Genomic DNA, 21,085 nt, shown 5'->3' with positions numbered 1-21,085 from the left:
ACAAAATGGTAGAAAGTGGCGGATAGTTCCTATGAATTTGAATATCCAAGAGAGAGCAGTACATTATTTTAATTGTTAAGACTAGCGATATTTATGTTAGTTAATATTCAACCGATTTGAGTAGAAAGTGGAAAGCACAGTAGGTTACTATTTATTTATTTGCAGTTTATTTGTATACGACCGAGAGAGGAGAGTCCAATGATTATATCTTGTCTTATTAGATATCTCTCTCTCTCTCATCCAAGTTTCATTCAAGGCTATAAAGCCGAAGCCCAGAGTCCGAATCCAAAATTAACCGTAACCGTAAAGTATTTTTTTGAAAGAGATCATATCATGACCCGGCTGAGATTCGAAACCTGGACCTCTGTTGTTGCTGTTGAGACTTGTACAAGTTATCATCGATCGTGTACTTAGTTACAGTTTACGCCCTTGAGAATCAACCCGGAAGCTAAGTTAATAATGTTTGCTAACCTTCCTAAGGTCGTCTTTTATACATCGACCCTCCCCAAGTTCAGCCGATTGAATGCACAAGGCCAGAAGAATGATAACAAACGTCTGACAGGCACGTCGGTAGCCCAATATTACTATCTAAGATGAAGTTACTTGAAATAACTTCCGCGTAAGTCTAATTTTGGTTATGGTTACGTCAGGACCTCCGTGGCGCAGTGGTCACCACGCCACACCGTATAAGGTGGTGATTTGAATAATAAGAAATCTTCAAGTTTTATGGCTTTTTATGAGGCTACTATAAAACATAAAACACGTAGCAAGTCATTACGTTCACTTTTTTTACACTATGCGTACACGATATGGAAAAATAAAGACAGGATTGACTAATTAGTGTGTTGTCGTTAGCCTCGTAGGGGTTCTGTATGGTACAGGAAGTGGGACAGTTGAGGAATAAAATAATGTGAAATGACAAAAAATAGATAGTTGTGGAAGATAAAAATATGGCAGTTGACCCCTGTTACAATGAGATCTCGAAAAAAAAGGTACGGTGAATTAAGAATCAAAATTAATATATATAAATTATATTTTCCTATAAAATACTGAAGAGGAATTGATCAAGCGTATCGTACGAAACTACGCGGCTAGATTGACTACACACAAGGAATCATGCACCGGCGCAGAAATATTATGTTTCCAGAGTTACGCCATTGTGTTATGTAATACAATAATAATGCGAATTATACACGTACTTTGGCGCTAGTGGACGGCACGACAGGTCAATTTAATTGATTCGACGTATTATAACTACGTGTTGTTTTGATGTGATGTTTCCTTTATCCATATTATTATTATAAATGCGAAAGTAGATATGTCTGTCACGCTTTCGCGGCTGGACCTTGATGGATTTTGATTAAATTTGTAATAGATACACTAGTTAAAAACTATAGTTAAAACATAGCCTACTTTTTTCAAGTATCTACCCCTCAAGATCAGAAATGGGGGTAAAGGTTTGCATGACAAACGCACCCGATACATTTTATGAGGAGTTCTTAATATTGATGTAAATTTAAACAATATCCTTTCTTTGCAGTCGGGTAAAAACGATCAACTTCAAAGACCAGCCTCAGTCTAACAAGTATTACATGACAGCAAAATATTGATATGTTAAAAGCCACCTTTTATAACGCGTGAATTTTAAAATTTGAATTTTATAACTCTATTCTAGAACGACGCATATGTTGCACATAATAATGTCCCAAATCTGTGCCCTTGCGGGAGATATAGGATCGCTTCTGAGAATAAAATTATTGTCAATGGCACAAGATGGGATATGAAAGGCGATTTCTAAAGTCTAGTGTAGGTATATGCAACATTGCCTTGCTTGAAAATAAATGTAAACATAGGTAACGTATAAATATTAGGCCAAATTGAAAAAGTGGCAACAGTCGTCTCTTAATTACCACATAAACCGCCAAAATATAGCTACGAAGTCTAAAAAGCTTTAGGGATAAATTGTCTAAAGAATAGTGAAACTATATCAACATCCGTTGAGTGTCAAACGGTGGAGATCCGTCCCAAGCTGCAGCCAACAAACCAGGTAATAAAGAGCATCGCTCTGGTATGACCTGAAGTAGTTTTTGCACCAGGTTTCACTCGGCCAGCCTTGAATGGGAGCTCGTCAGGTCGACTTTCAACTAAATAGCTGTTTCCAACTCAGGAGGGAAACTATGCTTAGACTCATTATACTTAACAACATTCAAATTTACTTTAGCATTGTACGTTGCAATTTGGAAAAATAAATGTTTTTTCAAGTAGTCGAAGTAACTAGAAAAATCTAAAGTAAATATTAGCCAGAAATATTTCATTCCATATTCATATTTTGTCGTGCTTATGTTTTCAATTTTACTAGGCCAACGACGGTATAAAACATATGCTAGTTAATAAAATTAAAATTTTATTATAATTGTATATACCAAATAGTAGTCTTGTCGTTAGTAAAAAATAGGTAGATTGCCTCAGCAACCATGTTATAAAGTGACTCCATACATGATGCAAGTGCATCTGAGTTAATAACAAAGTTTATTTTCGGCCAGTCACATTTTCGTTAGTTATTCGATTTGCAGCTTAATGTCAAGTGTGATAAAGCTTTTGATCGTAATATAAGTGTTGTAAGTCAGTGTACATTTAAGCTTTAGCAGATATTGTAAATAGACTCTCAGTGTGTGGTACGATTTGTTTGGCGTCTGTACTCTACATGTGTTTGCTCTCAGAACCTGCCCAATGCGGATATAGTACTGACTGCATAAATTAATTAACTGATTTCACATACAACTGGTTTTCTTTTTAAAATGTACAAAGAAATTGCTTTCTGATTATTTGATACTGCAACATTTTATAGAGGTAATATAGATACTTATAGACTATAATTAATGGCACAAGTGAGGATAGAAATAGAAGATGAGATATCTATTGAAGTGCTCCAAAAATAAACGACCTACTTCACTTAATAGCCAAAACTGTGGCAAAACAAATTGATAGCCAAGTATTTCATAAACAACATATTAATTTTGTTATTTTCAAATCTACATCAATAATAAATTTATATTTAATCAAATATTTAATCCGTGCACCGTGCATGGATCAAATACTTGGATTAACTTATCACTCTAGGATATCCCGAGATTCTAAGAGGATTCATGCAACTAGTTAATAAATGCTGATTTTTGAGAAGCTTAAATACTAATGGCAGTTTATAATGAATGCCCATTTCGGCACATAGTGAAGCAATGTCGATACGATCTGTTATTATTATTCTGGCAATCGCATCGGCCGCCGGCCCAGCTGAATACACATTGCGCATAGCAAACATAACAAATGTGAGAATTGAATTATATAGAAAATTCTTCGATGGAAGCCAAATAAACGCACACCAAAACAAGCATTCGAAGTAGACAGAGAAAACAATTTATATACTTCGTCGTATCTTATATTTCGCTCATACAAGAAATGTATTAGAATAGAAATAAGAAGGTATCTCGATTAGTTCTAACTCCTTGTCTACAGTTTTCTTTGTCTTTGGGTTTCCGAAGAAAGAATAGCAATCGTTTTCAGACTACATTTACTACTGAGCATATGCCTCCCGTTTTGAGAGCCATTTCTTACGGATTTGTGACAATCATTGACTTATTACAATAACATGCAAACAGGGAAATACCTTTTTTCAATGGTCCTTCGAGCCTGACTTTTATGAATATTCGTCAACGTTCTCTTTTATTCCTCATCAAGGTAATTAAGTAAATAAAGTCGATCAGACAAGAAATTCCGGTTGTTTGACACTAAATACTTGTTTTATGTGATTATCCTCTAAACTCTTATGGTCTCTCAAATTTCAAAGTTCCTAAACCTAGGCGTTATAGACATAGCAAAAACTGGAAATGATCAATCTCTTATCTGAAGGTTTTCCTGGTTTCTTCCAGTCATTGAGCGCTGTAGCCCAGGATCCTCTTCACAATTTTTTTGTCTTCCTAATTATCAGACCATTGGCATAGACCAAAGAAATTGTTTTTTTTTTTCAATAATCTGAATAAATTAACTCAATGCGAGCAATCAATCCCGTCCCGCGTGGGGCGCCATAGACTAAACAATATAATATAATATGTATTACTTGTAAGATACATTGTTTTCATGCGATGGCCAAGTCGATCTATTTATTTTGAACTTATAAGATTTCAAATATTTAGATATGATAATAACTTGCGTAATAACTTAAGACAGAAGGTCCCTCAAGTACGGACTAAGTAAATTAATCGACTTGGTATTACATGGATCTCACAACTTTCACAGCATGTTTTTGATGGCATTCGATCTTGTCAGCTGCAATATTATATAGAGACCGGTGCACAACGCGTTCATTAGACATAGACCTTGTAAGGGATTATAACACAGACATAGATTACGCGTCTACGTAACCAACTATAATTCCATAAAATAAACGTGCAAGCATACTCTTTACGCAGTCGGTGTGCATCGGCGAGGTGTCAATATCGTAAGAGAAACGAAATAACGGTTGTGCTGCTATATTAACGCACGACCGTTATTTTGCCGCGGGAAATTTCGACTACCTCCATTGCACCATAAAATGTTATGAATGATTTAATTTCAAAACCATTAAAATCAACGTTATCTGTGAAAACACAATAGTGAATGCAAATGACCTCACAATTCCAAGAGGAAATTTTCACAATAGATATAAGTTAACTTAATTTATTACCAGCCAATAAATTTTTAGTCCTAATTGTCAACTTGTATCCTTATTGCAGTCTGTTTCCGTATATTATAAAACTATATATATATATATATATATATATATATATATATATATATATATATATATATATATATATATATATATATATATATATATATATATATATATATATATATATATATAATACTTACTTCATAAATCGGACGACAAATTCTTAATTCGAGGCCAATAAGTTTCCGGTCTACCGTATTAGTTTATTTTTAGGTAGCGTCTTCCACTTACACAGGAAGCGTAATCAAATTGTTTCTTAATCTTATGCCAAGCGCGACCGAACGGAAAATTATGAAGTGGCAACACTTCCTTCTGCAGTGTAGAACAATAGCTGCATAATAAAAAAAAACTGTTTATTTTTAAAATTTTATCACGGAGTCTTTGCATTGTGCACTCTGGCTGGACAGAGGATTAAATTGAACCAATTAAAAAAATATGGTTTAAAAATAGAAGCCTTTGTTTTGTTTCTGTAGGATTACTTTTCATTGAAAGTTCAAACTCAAGGAAAGTCTTTCACATTTTTCAATGGTAACAGTGGTATTTGGAGAGCTACTTTGAAAACACTTAAGACTGCCATATCAAGTATAGGTCAATGACTTGCAGATAATAAAATAAGATTGTGTAATATTTTTTTGTATTCTTGCCTAAATTGTCATGGAGTTCGGTTTTTTTTTAGTCCATGTTTATTTGAAATTAATATCTGCCCAGTATGGGCCATTGACATGATAACACACATAAAAACATTAATAGGCGAAAAGATGAAACATTAAAACAGTGTCAATGCCTGTCCACGACGATTTCAAATGATTTCACCACTGCTGTTGGCTTGGCAGCCATGTTGAAACGATCGCTGCTGGCATACCGAATCGAATTCACGCCATTACCCTTTGCTGAAACCTAATTAATCTGACCAACCTAATTATTCCACTTCAGTAACTGCTTTCTTCTCAGTGGACATCATCTGCTTTATATTGTCCTTTTTTTAGTTAGTATTTCTGGTGTGTTCTCTCCACAGCCCCTTATCGTTCTCACATTTTAATATCTTTACTGATACAGTCCATCATTCTACCCCTGTATCTATAGTTTCGTACGAGAATATAATAACGTCGTCAAATATTATGATTTCATTTTGGTAGACACGATATTGCTTATCAACTTTTGATAGATGAAATCTCAGATGATTTCTCTTATCTAAAATTCGAGTCATGTGATCGGTTTAATAAACCGGAGAGAAAATTATCTATTAAACTCTTGGAGATGAGGAAACTCCTAGTCTAAACTTTGTGGTGAAATAAATAGCTTGGACGACGGATGGAATCCATCCGATGGATATGACGATGTCGAAATTTAGAAATCCGGAAAGCGCAGTCATATGCATGTCATGTTACACTGGATGCATCTCTATGAGGCGGTGATAGTGGTGAATTTGCTTTGATATTCGGGTTTTATGTGCATTTTAGCAATACAACGTGTGTAACTCAATCGTAAATTATAATATTTTTCTCTGAGACTTTATAAACACTCAGCCGCAAGCTCTGGCCATATGTTTATATTCAGGAAATGCAATATCCTCAAGCGTTGCGATACTTTCAAATTCGGCCGATCTAATTTTGGCCAGCAGTGTCATTCAACCCCCAGACTTGGTTAACCATTGACCGTGCGCCATTTTAGGGCCAACGATATTGGCCAATTTACGAATATTAAACAACATATAATTGGTGAAACTGGATTCATTAGATGAGCTTTAGTTGTTTTTCCAAAAGCCTGATCTTAATTCTTTATGAAATTATGTGGTACCTATGTCCTCTAAAAAATGGCATGCATGTTAATTTCGTCGTATAATCATCATGAAATTAACAGTCGTTGTCAAACGGAATAATAAGTCAATAAGTTTTAAAAACATTTTTTTAAGAAGATAAGTTAGCTAAGCAATGGACTTTATACTACACATTAATTAAATGATAATATATTTTGTGGTCTGTGCTTCCAGTTTTGATTTTCTCAAAGAAAAATAAACCGTAAACCAGAATATGTATTATTAATATTACTTAATTAATATCTCTATGTATTCTTGAGAAAAATGGTCCTTACAAATAAACAGATCTCATGGTCTAAGGGTTCCGTTTTACCTTTTGTGGTAAGGAACCCTAATAAAACATTTTTTTTTCAATGATTATATGGCCCAGCATTATTTAATTGGTGTGCCAATTAATTTCATTAATTAAAAGCAATAAAAACATAAGTACAAGGCGATAACACGACACACAAAATGGTACGATTTTCGTCTGGACCGATAGCAAATTTTATCAGGTTTATAAAAACATTGTTTCGCTTGAAACAATGAGGACAACAAACCCATAAAGGGAGCGCCTTAGTATGACTAAGCCAGGATTTGCTTGCAACTATTGTTTTGTTACTATTGTACTGTCAACAGCAAAACCTCAAATTCGACTCTAACACCACCACATAAAACTCCGTCTACACCAATTTGACTTGTGTTCGACTCTACCTATTGTTTCAGGCCGCTGCTGGGTTTGTAAACGCGAACAATGTGTGTTATTTCAATAAATATTTAATTAACTGCTTCTAATTATTACGAAATATAAGTTCTGTCGCGTTTGTAGACGTCAAAGAAAATATTTTGTTGAATAGCGACAACCATTTTTTTTTATTTCTAATGCAATCGAACTGTTCAAATACATTATGACATTTTTATAAATCATATGAAATTACTTAAATTTCGGATTTGGTCGACACACCAGGTTAAAAGGAACGATGGAAGGTGCAAAGCTATAACAGAGTGGTATTCAAGAAATGGAAAATAGACCGACTGCTGAACCTGTTTAGATGAAATGCTCTTTTTTTTTCAAAAATCTTCCTCTAAATGACTATCATGGGGTGTGAAAAAAACTTCGTGTGAAAATCATGTCTGTTCCGCTCTCGCATTCACGCGGGCGAAGCCGCAAACGCTCGTTTTTTATAATTAGGCCATACAGAATTCCGAAATTCCAAGACGTAGAAAGTGTGTAGAGTGTAAGTGCATCGAATATCTACATCACAATTTCATACATTACACAAACAAGCACGACGTATCTTAGCGGCTCTAATGCGGTTGGGAAACCTTCAATTTTATCGCATATAAGCCCGGAGACAATGTTACTGCATGTTTCGTCATTCATTGCAAATATTTACGAAATAGGTACCCGCAGTTTTTAACAAGTATTGGCCATCAACACGATTTAAACTAGATATCGGGATTAACTTTGCGGTTTTTTTTCATATGCACGCATAATGCAAGAGATACAAACAGTCGATATATTTTTATTTATTCATTTACAAAGAACAATACAAATAGACATATAAATATTCAGGTAATATAAGTACAGTATAAAACAAATACAGATGTCAACGACCCATATTATAAACGTTCATAAAATGTTTTTTTAAAATAATTAGCAAGTCAGTTACAGCGCAATATTTGGAGGAGGTTTTACAAAACAGCGGCAATGACTCAATATAATGCAATGTTTGTTCGAAGCCCTTAATGTACAGTCAACAGAACATCAACCTACTCAAATTCATTGCAAAACTCGCCGCTATTAAGCCGCGCGCTAGCGGTTCATGCAGGGTTGCTTGATGTGCTTGACTGTACAAGAATTTATTAGCACGTATGCATTTTACCTTTCAAACAAAATGAGTCAAGTTTTATCGAATTATGTTATGACTACGACAGTATCCTTTCACTACTTTCTCTAAAATCGTGTAGTGAAACTTGAATACAATTTAACCAAAGCCTAAGGCCCGAGGTTTCTAACCTCAGAGGACAAAGGTCCAAAAACTTGTATATCTGACATCTACCATCATACTTTCGCCTCACTTTCTCAGATCTCGTGAACAAGTAATGCAGTCTTTATTTTTTGGGAATGATAACGTGATTTATATACAAAGTACCCAAAACAAAAAAACTGAAGCATAATCTACGGCGGCTAATTGAAAGTCGGGAAAGAACAAACTCGCGAAATGTACTTAAATACATTTTGCGAATAAATATTTTTTAATAGGCCTGGAACAGTTATAGGAACAATGATCAAGCGCAGAAATGATTTCATTTTACCTAAAAACACTTCACAGAAAATATGAAACCACAGGAAAATGATATCACTTGACCCACAGACTTGTTCTAAAATTCAGGTCTTTTGAAATAAATTCTCTTTAAGAAATCTGAGTCAATTTGTTGTATACGTCGATAATTGGAGCACAATAGTTTTAAAAAAATTAAATATATTTTTCTTTGGTGTAATAATATTTACAAATAAATATAACCATAGCATAGAATAGAATAGAATAGAATATTTATTTATTTGCTTTTGTACAGGGTAAGTATACAGAAGGTGGTAGACAATTTTTCCTCCCATACAGCCATTGAATTATAGCATGCAAATTTTCAAACCAGTACAATTGTCAAAGTTAGCTATTAAACAAAGTATAAAGTCTTAAACTGTTTTAATTATTAATCAACTCTTCAATGTCAAAATAAGATTAAGTAAATAAGATTAGTAAAATTGTATTTATTTGAAATTGAGAAACTCTTGTATTGTGTAAAAACCACGCTCATTCAGCCAATTAAATAAGGTTTTCTTGAATAAATTAAATGTGAGTTTTTTAATATGTTCAGGTATTTTATTGTATATAGCTATACACATACAGTAGGAGTTCTTTTTACATAAAGTACACGACATGTACAAGAGCTAAATAAGTGCCTATAAATATTTTTATTATTAGTCCCATTGTTCTTCCAATCTAATTATGTGTACTGTGAAGGAAATAGAGATGTGTATTTAATTAATAATACAATGCAATAGGTACTGCCCACAGATAAATCATACAATGATTCTAGAATTAGCTGGGGACTTCAGTTGACCCATTCTCTGGAACTACCTGACTAATTGCTTTTTTATTTGGCTTTGTATTAGAAAAGCGTCGCAGTCCAGGATTCAATTTCCTGCTTTTTCTTATTCCACTTCGCATGATCTTCGGTATTCTTAGTTATCAGAGCATTGGCACGCATGTACATATGTAGTTAGTTTATAATTAAATTCAAACTCACTCATCAAAGTCATGTAGCATAGCTAGTTTTAGAACATCTAGCATATTTTTTTGCGCGGACACAAGAGATTGACTTCCGTCTAGACATAACGTGTTGAGTACCCGATACCGATATACTATCTCATCGTCATTTTCAGCCTAAATCAATATATCATGCTGCGTATAGGGTTCCCATTTTGCGCGCCACTTCCAATTACGACACTGTGCCAGTCATGAGACTGGCCATCGGTCCCGTGGCCCGAACAATGTCATCTGACCAGCGCATCTCTAATGGGCTGTAATTAAATCAAAACAGGGAATCCTCACGAATGCACGCACACATGTCAGCGAGCCTACGACAGCACAATCTTATTATGGACTAGCTACTCATCCCGTCTTCGTCACGAATCACGTGGCGAATCCAAGAACATTTTGAGCTAAATATTCTCTGGCAACTTCAATTTATTGAAAAAACGAATTATGGTAAGTGTTATTTATATAATAGTCTTAATAAAAGCGCCCTTTACAAATATGTTAGGAATAATTAAGTGAAATACATTTAATAAAGGATTCCAACATAAATAGGTAAGAAACATTGTACGTGTTAATTAAAAAAATCTAAAATGCAAACACGAAATATAAAGGTGGAATTAAAAAAATGCTGTAAACCGATTTCCGCATGAATCCAACACTTTTATAATATTTCCTGGGGATTGAAAACAACCAATTTCGCCATTGTTCCGTCCACAAGAAATTCTCATGGTGGAGGTGACATTAAACAAAATCCATTGTATTTCAAACAAAAGAACGAAGCGCACGTGTGTATACAAATTCAGTAGTCTTATTTTTTCTCGTATATACATCTCTCCCTCTCTCTTTAGCAAGGCAAACTAATGCAAACATACTAATAAAATAAGTATATAAATCATAGGCCGTGCCGTAAAATGATAGGCAACAACAGCATTAATAAACCGCAGCTAACTGGGAACACGCGAGAATTAAGGACACGCTAAGGATTACTAGTATTTACATCATCTGCAGGCAGTCTGGTCGACGTGACTGTAAACACGTTAGTTTGCAACAAAATGAACGTTCTGACGTTTGGGATATACGCCTGATTACAAAGAAACCGGTTGGCGCAAATCGGAAATAACATCGTAAAAACATTATGTAATTTAACACTTTACTGCATTCCAGGTAAACTATATGTTAAAGTAATAAAATCAAGTTAAAATAATGTATTTATATGATCAAAATCTTTAAACAGAGAAGAAGAAAATTAGTTTCGTTTTTGTATAGAAATAAATGTATGAAATAATCTCGCAAATTGTACTATGCCATGCCTACCTCGAACGGGCTGACAGTCTCGCAGGTTAATAATCCCCTGATAAGATTAGAAATTACTAAATGGCATAAAATTCACAATCACAGAAGTGATCCTCTTACAATTTGCAAAATGAGTGGGCTTGGAAACAACTTGGTCTAGTAGCGGACATGATAAGTTCATTACCCTCAGCCATGAGGATACGACTATGATGAACATGACTATCGGCGACTATGAAAAATAGACCATTTGCAAAATTAAAACTATCGTATGACATTCCACCATATTAGGTACTTATAACTTATAAGATTGACTTTTTGGGAAGAAATTGTAAAAATATTGGGCGTACTTTGTAGGATGTTTGTAGTACGAATTTTGTAGGATGAAACAATTTTGATCTACTTCATGATTTACTTAGTGTTCTTTGCTATGATTCAGTGTTAGTTTGTATTTATATATTACGATTGAATTGAAAACTTCACTTGGCACTGTTGACGTACGAAGTATCGTTAATTATTGTAATCAATTCGCCGATAAAACTGTTTATTATTGGCGCAATAAACACAATCTTTTATGTGGTTAATGACTGTGCCTGCCTATCAGCTTGGATATTGGACGTCAACTTATTAATAGTACACGCTCATTATAGCCTAAGCAATGTTTCGATTTCATGATCATTCTAAGGAAATAATTATATCAATTCAAATTTAATCTTAGCTTTGGACTTTCATCAAAATATATTTGTAGATTTTGCGTAAAATTTTCGTTCGCGTCCTCACGTACTTTCGAATAAATTTATTTATAGTTAAATTCTAACTCTAACACGATCCCAATAAATATTAATTTTAATGTAGGTTAGGTACCTGTGTTTTTGAGTTCAATAAAAGTTATGACAGTCGGTTACCATTTTTTTTTTTTTTTTTTAACGTGTGGAAAGACCCTCGTCCCGTCCATCCGGCCACGGGAAGCCGGACAGGTGTGTGGGACTTGAACCCACTAAAACCACACGATGCCAACGCCAACCGCATTTGTGCCGGGACCATGTGCTACTCTCGCTCCACAGCCCCGGCGCGGCGGCCGCTACCACGGCGGCCTCGGCTCGGCCGCTCTCCTCGGAGCGGCCAGCGGGACGGCTCGTCAGCCTTCTACCCGCTTGGGTAAAGGCGCGCTTGGCATGGGCGCGCCTTTCTACCCGGGGGCCGTTAAGCCGGGCGACGGGAAATCCCGTTTCCGCCACCCGACCGGCCCTATTGTGGGGGCAGCAGGTGCAGGGCGTATGCCCGCCTCCTGCGCCCTGTGCGCCGGCGGCGAATGGGGAGGTCGGTTGTATCCTCCCTCTCCCTTTCCGCCGCCTCTTTGCGGAGCATTACGCTCTCCGCAAAGGCCTGCACCGCTGTCCACGACGTCTCGCTGTGGGCCATCTGTCTTACGACAGCCGGCAGGGAGAGGTCGTCCCCCACAACCGCGCGCAGCTGCGCGCGGTCTTCGTCCCAGGCTGGGCAGTCCTCCAAAGTGTGCTGGGCGTCCTCGTCAGCACATCCGTCGCAATGGTGGCAAACGGCAGACGGCTCACGCCCCGCTATTCGACACAGATACCCCCCGAAGCAACCATGCCCTGAAAGCATCTGCGTCAAGCGGTACGAAAGCGAACCGTGCTGCTTCGCCAACCACTGGGCCAAAACTGGACGAATAGCCTCGACGGTTCTACGCCCAGCAGAGGGCCGCTCCAACCTGTGGCTCCACTTCTGAATGCTGCGCTGACACAGCTCGTTGCGGCGCCCCGCAATCTCCCTAGGTGCTGGCCGGTGGCCCCGGGTTAGTGCCTCCTCACGCCATTTGAACAGAGACGCGAGGGTCCTGGCTTCTAAGTCCCAAGGAATACTACCGGCCAGCAAGCACGCTGCCTCACAGGAGATCGTGCGATAACCTCTGGAGGCCCTGATTGCCATCACCCTCTGCGGACGTCGCAGAAGAGCGATATTTTGGTTACTCAGGGCCTCTGCCCAGATGGGGGCACCATAGAGGGCCATGGATCGCACGACCCCTATGTACAAGCGTCTGCAGGACGCCTCCGGACCTCCGATATTTGGCAAGAGCCGTGTCAGCGCACCAGCCGCCGCCATCACGCGCGGCACCAACGCCGCAAAGTGGGCGCCGAAATTCCATCTGCCATCAAGGACGATGCCTAGGTACCGCATCGTCGGCTTGATGGCGATCTGAACCCCGCCAACCGTCAAGCTGGAGTCTGGCGGGGGCCCCCTTCGAGGGCCGTGAAAGCACAACGCCTCGGATTTTTGAAGGGCTACCTCCAGACCCAGCCGGCGGATTCGGCGCACCACTTGCGCTACTCCCGCAGTAGCGACCAATGACGCCTCTCGATATGTGGCTCCACGGGCCGCGACCAGGGTGTCGTCGGCATAACACACCAACTCCACACCTGGTGGATTTACGGCCCGCAGCACCCAGTCGTATCCGATGTTCCACAGGAGCGGTCCTAAGACAGAACCCTGTGGAACACCGCGCGTCATTGTGCTCTCCTTCCAACCATCTCGAGCAGGGAATACTATCCTCCTATCTGAGAGGTAGTCCTGGACGATCCGGCGCAGGTAGGCCGGCACCCCGTGGTAGCGAAGTGCCTCCATAATGCACGGCCAGGGGAGGGAGTTGAAGGCATTGGCGATATCAAGAGACACCACCACGACCACCTCACCCTGGGAGACCGCATCCTGCGCCATGGACTTCACCCTCAGAACGGCGTGGACGGTTGACTTCTTCCGGCGGAACCCGTACTGGCAATCCGCGAGGTCAGGACCTACTCTCTCCAGGTGCTCGACGAGGCGGTCAGCAGTGACTTTTTCCAGCAATTTGCCTGCCTCGTCGAGCACTACGATTGGACGAAAGCCAGACGGGGTATCCGCCGGTCGTCCCTCCTTCCGTAGCAGGACCAAACGTCCCGCTTTCCACGCCTTGGGAAACCTTCCCTGCCCGAAACAGGCGTTAAACAACCCCCTCAGTCGCTCCCCGAGGACGTCTAGAACGAGGACCAACGCTCGACCTGGAATACCATCTGGACCCGGGGCGGTATTCTTGGCGCGTAGCCTGAGCACGGCCGCGCCAAACTCGTCCCGAGTGATCTCAGGAATTTCCTCCCGGTCCTCAAGCCCCACATCCAATGGTGGAGCCATGCTGGGGGGCTGGAATGCCGCTCCCTGCGGGAACAAAGCGGCAACTACCTCGCCGAGGAGCTGCGGCTCCAAGCTCTGCGTCAAAGGGACACCGTATGGCCGAGTCTTGTTGCGGACCAGCTTATACGGACGCCCCCACGGATCGCGATCCAGCGAAGCCAGCAGCTCCTCCCTGGCCGCTTCCTTGGCGGCCGCAATCTCGTTCGTCAGCGCGCTCTTCGCCTCCACTAACGCTGCACACAAGGCGGCCTCTACGTTCTCATCCCGGCGCCGTCTCCTCCGGTACCGGGCGTACTGGCGTCTCGCAGCAATGCAGGCTTCGCGTAGCCGCGAAAGCTCTGGAGACCACCAGTACACCCACCTTCTGGGAGGACGAGTACTGTTCCGGGGCATTGACGCGTTACACACCGCTGTCATAGCGCCGCGGAACCACTCGGTCTCATCCTCAACCACCACGTTTACTGGCGCACGGCACCAGGCTTGTATGATAGCCGCCTCGTGGAGCAACTCCTTGTCGAGGCGCTTTAATTGCCACCGTGGACCGATCTCGTTCGGGGCCCAGCTAGGGCCGCTCGGAGCGACCGAGGACGCGGAAAGATCAAACCGCACGTAGCGATGATCGGAGAGCGTCTCCACGTCCTCCAACACCTCCCAACCCTGAACACGGGTTGCCAGGGCAGGGCTAGCAAGCGAAACGTCCACTATTGACCCGCCCTGTTGCCGCACACACGTGTTAACTGTGCCCCTATTCAACACCGCCAGTCCGACGGTGATGAGCCATTCCTCCATAACCTCACCCCGGACATCTGTTGCTGGAGATCCCCAGGCCGTTGACTTGGCATTGAGATCCCCAACAACAAGCACAGGGACAGGATGGCTCCTGTGGACAAGCGCCTCGACTTCGGCCAGGAACGCCTCGAACTCGCTGAGTGGACGGTTGGGAGAGAAATAAACCCCTACCACAACTAAGTCGCCCAGACGAGCCGAGACCGCTCCATGACCGCGCACCACACTCATTGGAGGCGAAGAGCTCGCCGACGAGACAATGGCGACCATGCCGTCACGGTCCGCCACCCAGTTGTCCCTAGGGGGGACAAAGTACGGCTCAGCGACTACCGTCACGTCTATCAACCACTGCGCCACGCTCTGGGCCAGCAGGTCTTGCGCCCTGGCACAGTGGTTGACATTCGCCTGGAGAACTTTGAGAGCCATAACTATTGGGAGGCCCCCGTCTCCATCGGCTCGGCTCGCTGAGCCGCACGGGCGGGCTGCGTCTGGGCCGTAGCCGCGGACGCACCCCGCCTTCCACCTCTCTTCCTGCGCGCACTCGGGCACGCCGCACTCGCGACCCGGTGTCCCGCCGGTTTGCCAGACTCAGAGCACAACACGCAGTTCGCAACTGCAGACGTGCACTGGGAGGCCTTATGGCCTGGTTTGCCACACCTGTAGCACAGCGTGCTCCTATCCACCGCTGCAGTGCATACCTGGCTGACATGGCCAACCTCCAGGCAGCGGTAGCACTGCATTAGTTTCGTCGGCAGCAGTTTCACCTGCGCCGACACCCAGCCAACAAGGAGACGCGTGCCAGGCGCGGTCAACCTTTTAGCCGCCACGACGGGACACCGTACCCACACTGTTCGGGTGCCAGTGCGGTCCACCCGGATCTCCCCAACTTTTACGGCAGTATCGGGGCACTGAGCAACCCGGGAGACCGCACCGCGCACCAGGTCCTGGGTGGCCGAGTCGCAGAGCCCCATCACGCGCAGGTCCACACACTTCTGGGGGCGGGACACATCGACCAATTGAGGGTCCATCACCTCCCTTAATTTGGTGGCCAGGGCGTCAGCCTTGGCATCTCTTTCGGTGCCCGCAATTTCGATGATACGGGCACCGGTGGCCGCTCTCTTTAGCTTAACACCGGAGATGCCAAGCTCTCCGATGTCAACCCGCTGCCGCGCCTGCTCCAAAATTTGGCCATACGTGGCGCCCCCTTTTTCGGCATCCGGCTGCATCTTGAGAAGGATGGCAGCCGAGCGCGGAGGACGCAACTTAGCCTGAGGCTTCTGCAAAGCAGGCCTCGCCGCCATCTGGGGGGCAGACTGATCTCCCGGACGGGTGCCGGAAGTCGCCTGTTTCCGGGTGCCCCTTCTCACCACGGTCGTCCATGATTCATCCATAGACGCCGGGGCTGGAGGAAGGGCACGTGGCGCTGGTCGAGGCGCTGACTGAGGCGACGATTGAGGCGCCGACTGAGGCAACGACTGGGGCGCAGACTGAGATGCCGACCGAGGCGCCGACCGAGGTGTCGCCAGAGGTTCCGCGGTTTTCGGCACTGGCTTTGCTCTAGGAGGTGGGGGCGGGGCCTTCGCCGTTGATGGCAGTGGGTCCAACTCCAACAGGGTGAAGGAGTTCGATGAAGCCCCAGGGGGATTAGACTCCAAGGTCTTCCCCCCACTTTTCTTCCCCTTCCCCTTACCTTTTACGGGCTTGGGGGTGAGCGGGGTCTTCCTCCACTGGGCCACATTGCTAGCGACCGCAGGGGGATCTTCCTCCTCCGACTCCGATGTCAACGTGACAGTCCCCACAATGTTTGAACCTGTGCGGCGCTTGTCCGTCGCCAGCGGGGGGCGCCATTGCGGTTTCGGCAGGAGACGATCTTCAATGCCGTCCAGGCGGGCGTTTACGAAGGGGCCCGCCGTCTCCAATATGAGCCGCTTCAGCGACTCTATGTCCCCAGCAGGGACGTCCGCCAAGGAAGTGCGCGCTGGCGACACCGTAGGCTGCGTGGACCGCTGTATTTCAGCACGCATCTCCACCATCTCCTTCTGCAGCGCATCCAGTTTATTTTCCAGGCGTTTATTCTCCGCCTGTAGCCTTTCAGCCTCCTCGCTGGCAGTGCGCCTGATGAGAACAGCCACCACCTCCTCGAGAGACGCAGCTGCTTCCTTAAGGCCCTTCACGAAGGTGCCCTTCAGATTATTCGAACTGGCCGCGACCTTCCTGATGACACCAATATTGGCGTCGGCCAATTCTTTAAGGGCACCTCCGACTTGGCCCTCCACCGTAGAGCTGCAGAGCACTGTCGCCCTTTTCGCAAGGGCGATTTCAGCCATTCGGGTCACCACCCGTTCAGCCTCATCACGACGTGCTACCGCCAGCTCACGCCTGGCTTCGGCCGTCAGTGCCGATTTAGGTCGGCCCCCTTTCTTTGCCGATGCTGTTGGTGGGCGGATCTTCGGCGCAGACTCGCCATCCGACCCATCAGCCCTCGGCTCCACCGGATTACGGCACCTTTTCCGGCGCCTCGGCTCCGACATCTCCACGTCGGACGCCGCCACGACGCTCTCCACGCTCACCCACGACGATGCGTCGGATAGTGAGCCAGCCTCTGGCTGCGACGTCAAATTGGAGGAACTTGCGTTCCTCAGGCGGTTAGTGCCCCCCCCAGATACGGTGGGGCAGCCCACACCTGAAGGCGTGGGAAGGGATTCTCCGGCTAAGCCGGTACCCTCCTGGGGTAGATTGTTTTTACTACTCGCCATTTCATTAGTTTCCTAACCGAAGACACGGGCGCCTCTGCAATGGAAAAACGCAGGCACAATTTCGACACATATGTACCTAAAAAAAATTTTACGAGAAAATAATGTCAGTTGCCTGGACTATCTTTTTTATTATGTAGCGAAACACCAACGTTCTGAAGTAGGTATGTAGCACAATGTACTCATGTTCACACATCTGGGAATGTAAACAATCAAACATTTTCTACAGACTATATCAACTTTATCACGAATGCTTGTTTTCTGCGACTTTTCCGTACAAATAACATAAGTCTTAAATTTACTTTGAGGCTAACTCAATCCGTATGATTTGTCTCTATATATTTAGTACAAAATATCAATATAACATCACTTAATGTGCCATTTTCCTTGTGGCGCTTTATGTTTTATGTTTGAAAAATTGCTTGACCAGTAGAGTTTAATGTTAAAGATATTATACACCTATAACTTTCCAGTTTCTAGTCAGCTTTAAACACGACAAGAAAAACCCGCCATAGTTTGTTGTAAACTGGCCTTACACATATAAAAAGTTAATTGAATTTGTTGGTTAAAAAGGCAAAAAATTTGAAGAGGCGGAAGCACAAGTTAAAGAAAGACTTAGAAGATCGGCTCCCATTGAATGCCATCATTTATCTGTAAAATAAATTCACTTATCGTTTGTATAAATTGTGGTTACATTGATAGTTACTCGGATAGTCCCATAGATAACAAGTCCGGTATACATTAATTCAAATATAGTTTACAATAAGTTTGAAGTCAATATCGTCATGTAAAATTTTAATTAAATGGCATTCTGATTCCGATTCCTTATTATGTATTTGCTACGCCTTTAGAAGTTAATTGATCACCCCTAGTCCCGGAAATAAAGCTAATGCCACACTTGAATGAAAAGTCAATTCTTTTAACAATAATTCTGTATTTTAGTTTTATGCTATGATATTCTGTGAGAATTAGAAATTATCACACACTCGTCGAATAAATAAATTGGTAACTTTAAATTAAAAGCAAACATTAAAGATTTCTCAGATAAATTCCCTACTTTCCCTATTGTTGCCTATCAGCTGCTAAGGCTATATGTCCCTTAGTCGCCTCGTACGACATTCACGTGAGGATTTGGAGGAATCGTATTCTAGGGCGGAACCACACGCCTCAAACAGAACATTCATTTTTCATCGGGAGCTAGAATATGTTTACTCTGCAGCGTGGTTAATTTGTGGCGGAAGTCAATGGAAACTACCTGCCGATGTTATAACCGAGAATTAATAGGCGAATGGTTGATTAGTGATTACGTATTAATTTCGTTTTGTTGGTACTAAGTGATAACCACCTACTAAATGCCTTTGTCTTAAGCACTTAAAATAAGGTTTGTCAATATTTTGAATATCTCTCTCATCCATACTAAAATTATACATGGGAAATCTGTCTTACTGTCTGTCATGCTTTCACCGCTGGGCAAATTTTGATGAATTTTGGAATAGTTCATGACCACAGGTGGAGCTGCAAGCAACAGCTAGTGTAGTGTAATTAAATTACAATATACTACACTACAAAACATTTTATGCGCAGATAGTTAGACAGATTTCCCATGTATAATTTTAGTATGGATGAGAGAGAACACAAAAGTTGTAGTATGTTGTTTGTAAAGTTCTAGTTGTAGTATGTTTTATTATTTTACAAATTAGTTAAAAAGTACTTTATCTTGCAGCCATAAAATAGATAGCTCAGATATTCTATGTATTTTATTATATTTCTTTTGTGATATGCAATGCAAAGATATTGATAAAGATATTTTAGAAGTTTGTATTTGAAGAAATTGAGCTTTTGCCCAGTGGGACTCAAAAGCTAGAAAAAAATTTAATTACTTATTTGAACTGTCTCAACTGACTGTAATCAAATGTTGCAAGTTAAATTTTACTTACTTCCCTAAAGAGTTGAAATTTTCCATGTCTTTTCAGTTTTCCTGACAATGCATTTATGATAAGCATGACCTGATGGTGCACCCAGGATCGGCTCATGTGAGGAATCTCCTTAATGGTTTACCTCCCTGACGTAATTTTTGTCATGTTGAATGCAACAAGATCTCTGTGACCACAATATGTGTAGAACTGTGTGTCAAACATTAAATGTTTGTAAAAAACTTATTACATTGTATCACAGAACTAGTAGTACTAAATTATGATTATAGAGGTACATAACTATGTGATTATACAGTAAATAAAATTTTAGACTATAATACGTAGTTATGATACATTAAAATAATTAATATATGTATAAGCGATTAATGATACATTAAAATAATTAATATATGTAAACCTACCATGTGACCATGAAAAGTGTAGTACACAGACAAAACTTTTTCAATAAGCACAAATTAAAACATAGATTGGCAAATATATACTACGGTCGTATCAGATGCGATGGTGATGTATCAGATGTGTAATGTTATGATAGCAAACAAAAACTCAACTTTTGTGTCCTTTGTAACTATTTTTCTCAAGGAAATAAATTTAATTGGTATTATTTTATAGAACCAATAGTTATAGTAGGTACCTTACCACTCATTTTCTTCTTGAATTGGGTAGGTACTAATATTATGTTTAAATAGTTAATGATCAAGTATATAAAATAAAACTCGATTTTCTTTTGTGTATTTGTCAAGTACCTACCTACATTTTGTTTTTAATTTTCACAGGGACACGCAAAACAAAATAATTGTAACATAAACAAAGTATAAATTGCCACGTACTTACAATATGAAGCATAATATGCCCAAACAGCTGGTAGGAAATTCTTTTCGGGTGAAAACAAGACAATCTATTTTATTCAACACACCGAACGAAAACACACAACACCCCTGTTTATTTTGTATAGTCAATAACTTACAGCTTCTTTGAAAAGTTCATGCAAGAAAGGCTTGCCGGCACACAAAAAAACACGCTATAAATCGTTGGTTTTCGTAAAAATACTACGAAAAATACAAGAACTGCGAACGCACAGTAGTCACGACAAGAACGCGACACACGTCTCGCTCGCCGCTGTTCTACGAACTATTTGATTTTTTTGTGTTGTGTTTGTGCCTGCTTAGTACTGTACAAATGAACGAACATATGAATGACACCATTAAGTTTGATCAACAGTGACAATGACGTATGTCACTAGTCACTTC

The 21,085-nt window shown here is 41.7% G+C and overlaps 1 protein-coding gene across 2 annotated transcripts in view; it reads right to left on the bottom strand.

Annotated features, from left to right (window-relative positions):
- Nucleotides 1-20,983, bottom strand: part of gol (goliath) — a 61,232-nt gene extending 40,249 nt beyond the window's left edge. Inside the window, exon 1 of one of the 2 annotated variants that reach the window (XM_053760237.2) lies at nucleotides 20,666-20,983. The gene's annotated coding sequence lies outside the window, so the exon portion shown is untranslated. The remainder of the gene's footprint in view (nucleotides 1-20,665) is intronic. The other variant, XM_053760236.2, reaches the window with a different exon arrangement.
- Nucleotides 20,984-21,085: the final 102 nt, after the last annotated feature.

Source organism: Plodia interpunctella, chromosome 20 (assembly GCF_027563975.2).
Source record: "Plodia interpunctella isolate USDA-ARS_2022_Savannah chromosome 20, ilPloInte3.2, whole genome shotgun sequence".
NCBI classification, from domain to species: Eukaryota; Metazoa; Arthropoda; class Insecta; order Lepidoptera; family Pyralidae; genus Plodia; species Plodia interpunctella.
Note: the sequence above shows the minus strand (reverse complement) of the source record. Positions and strands in the feature narration are given on the sequence as shown.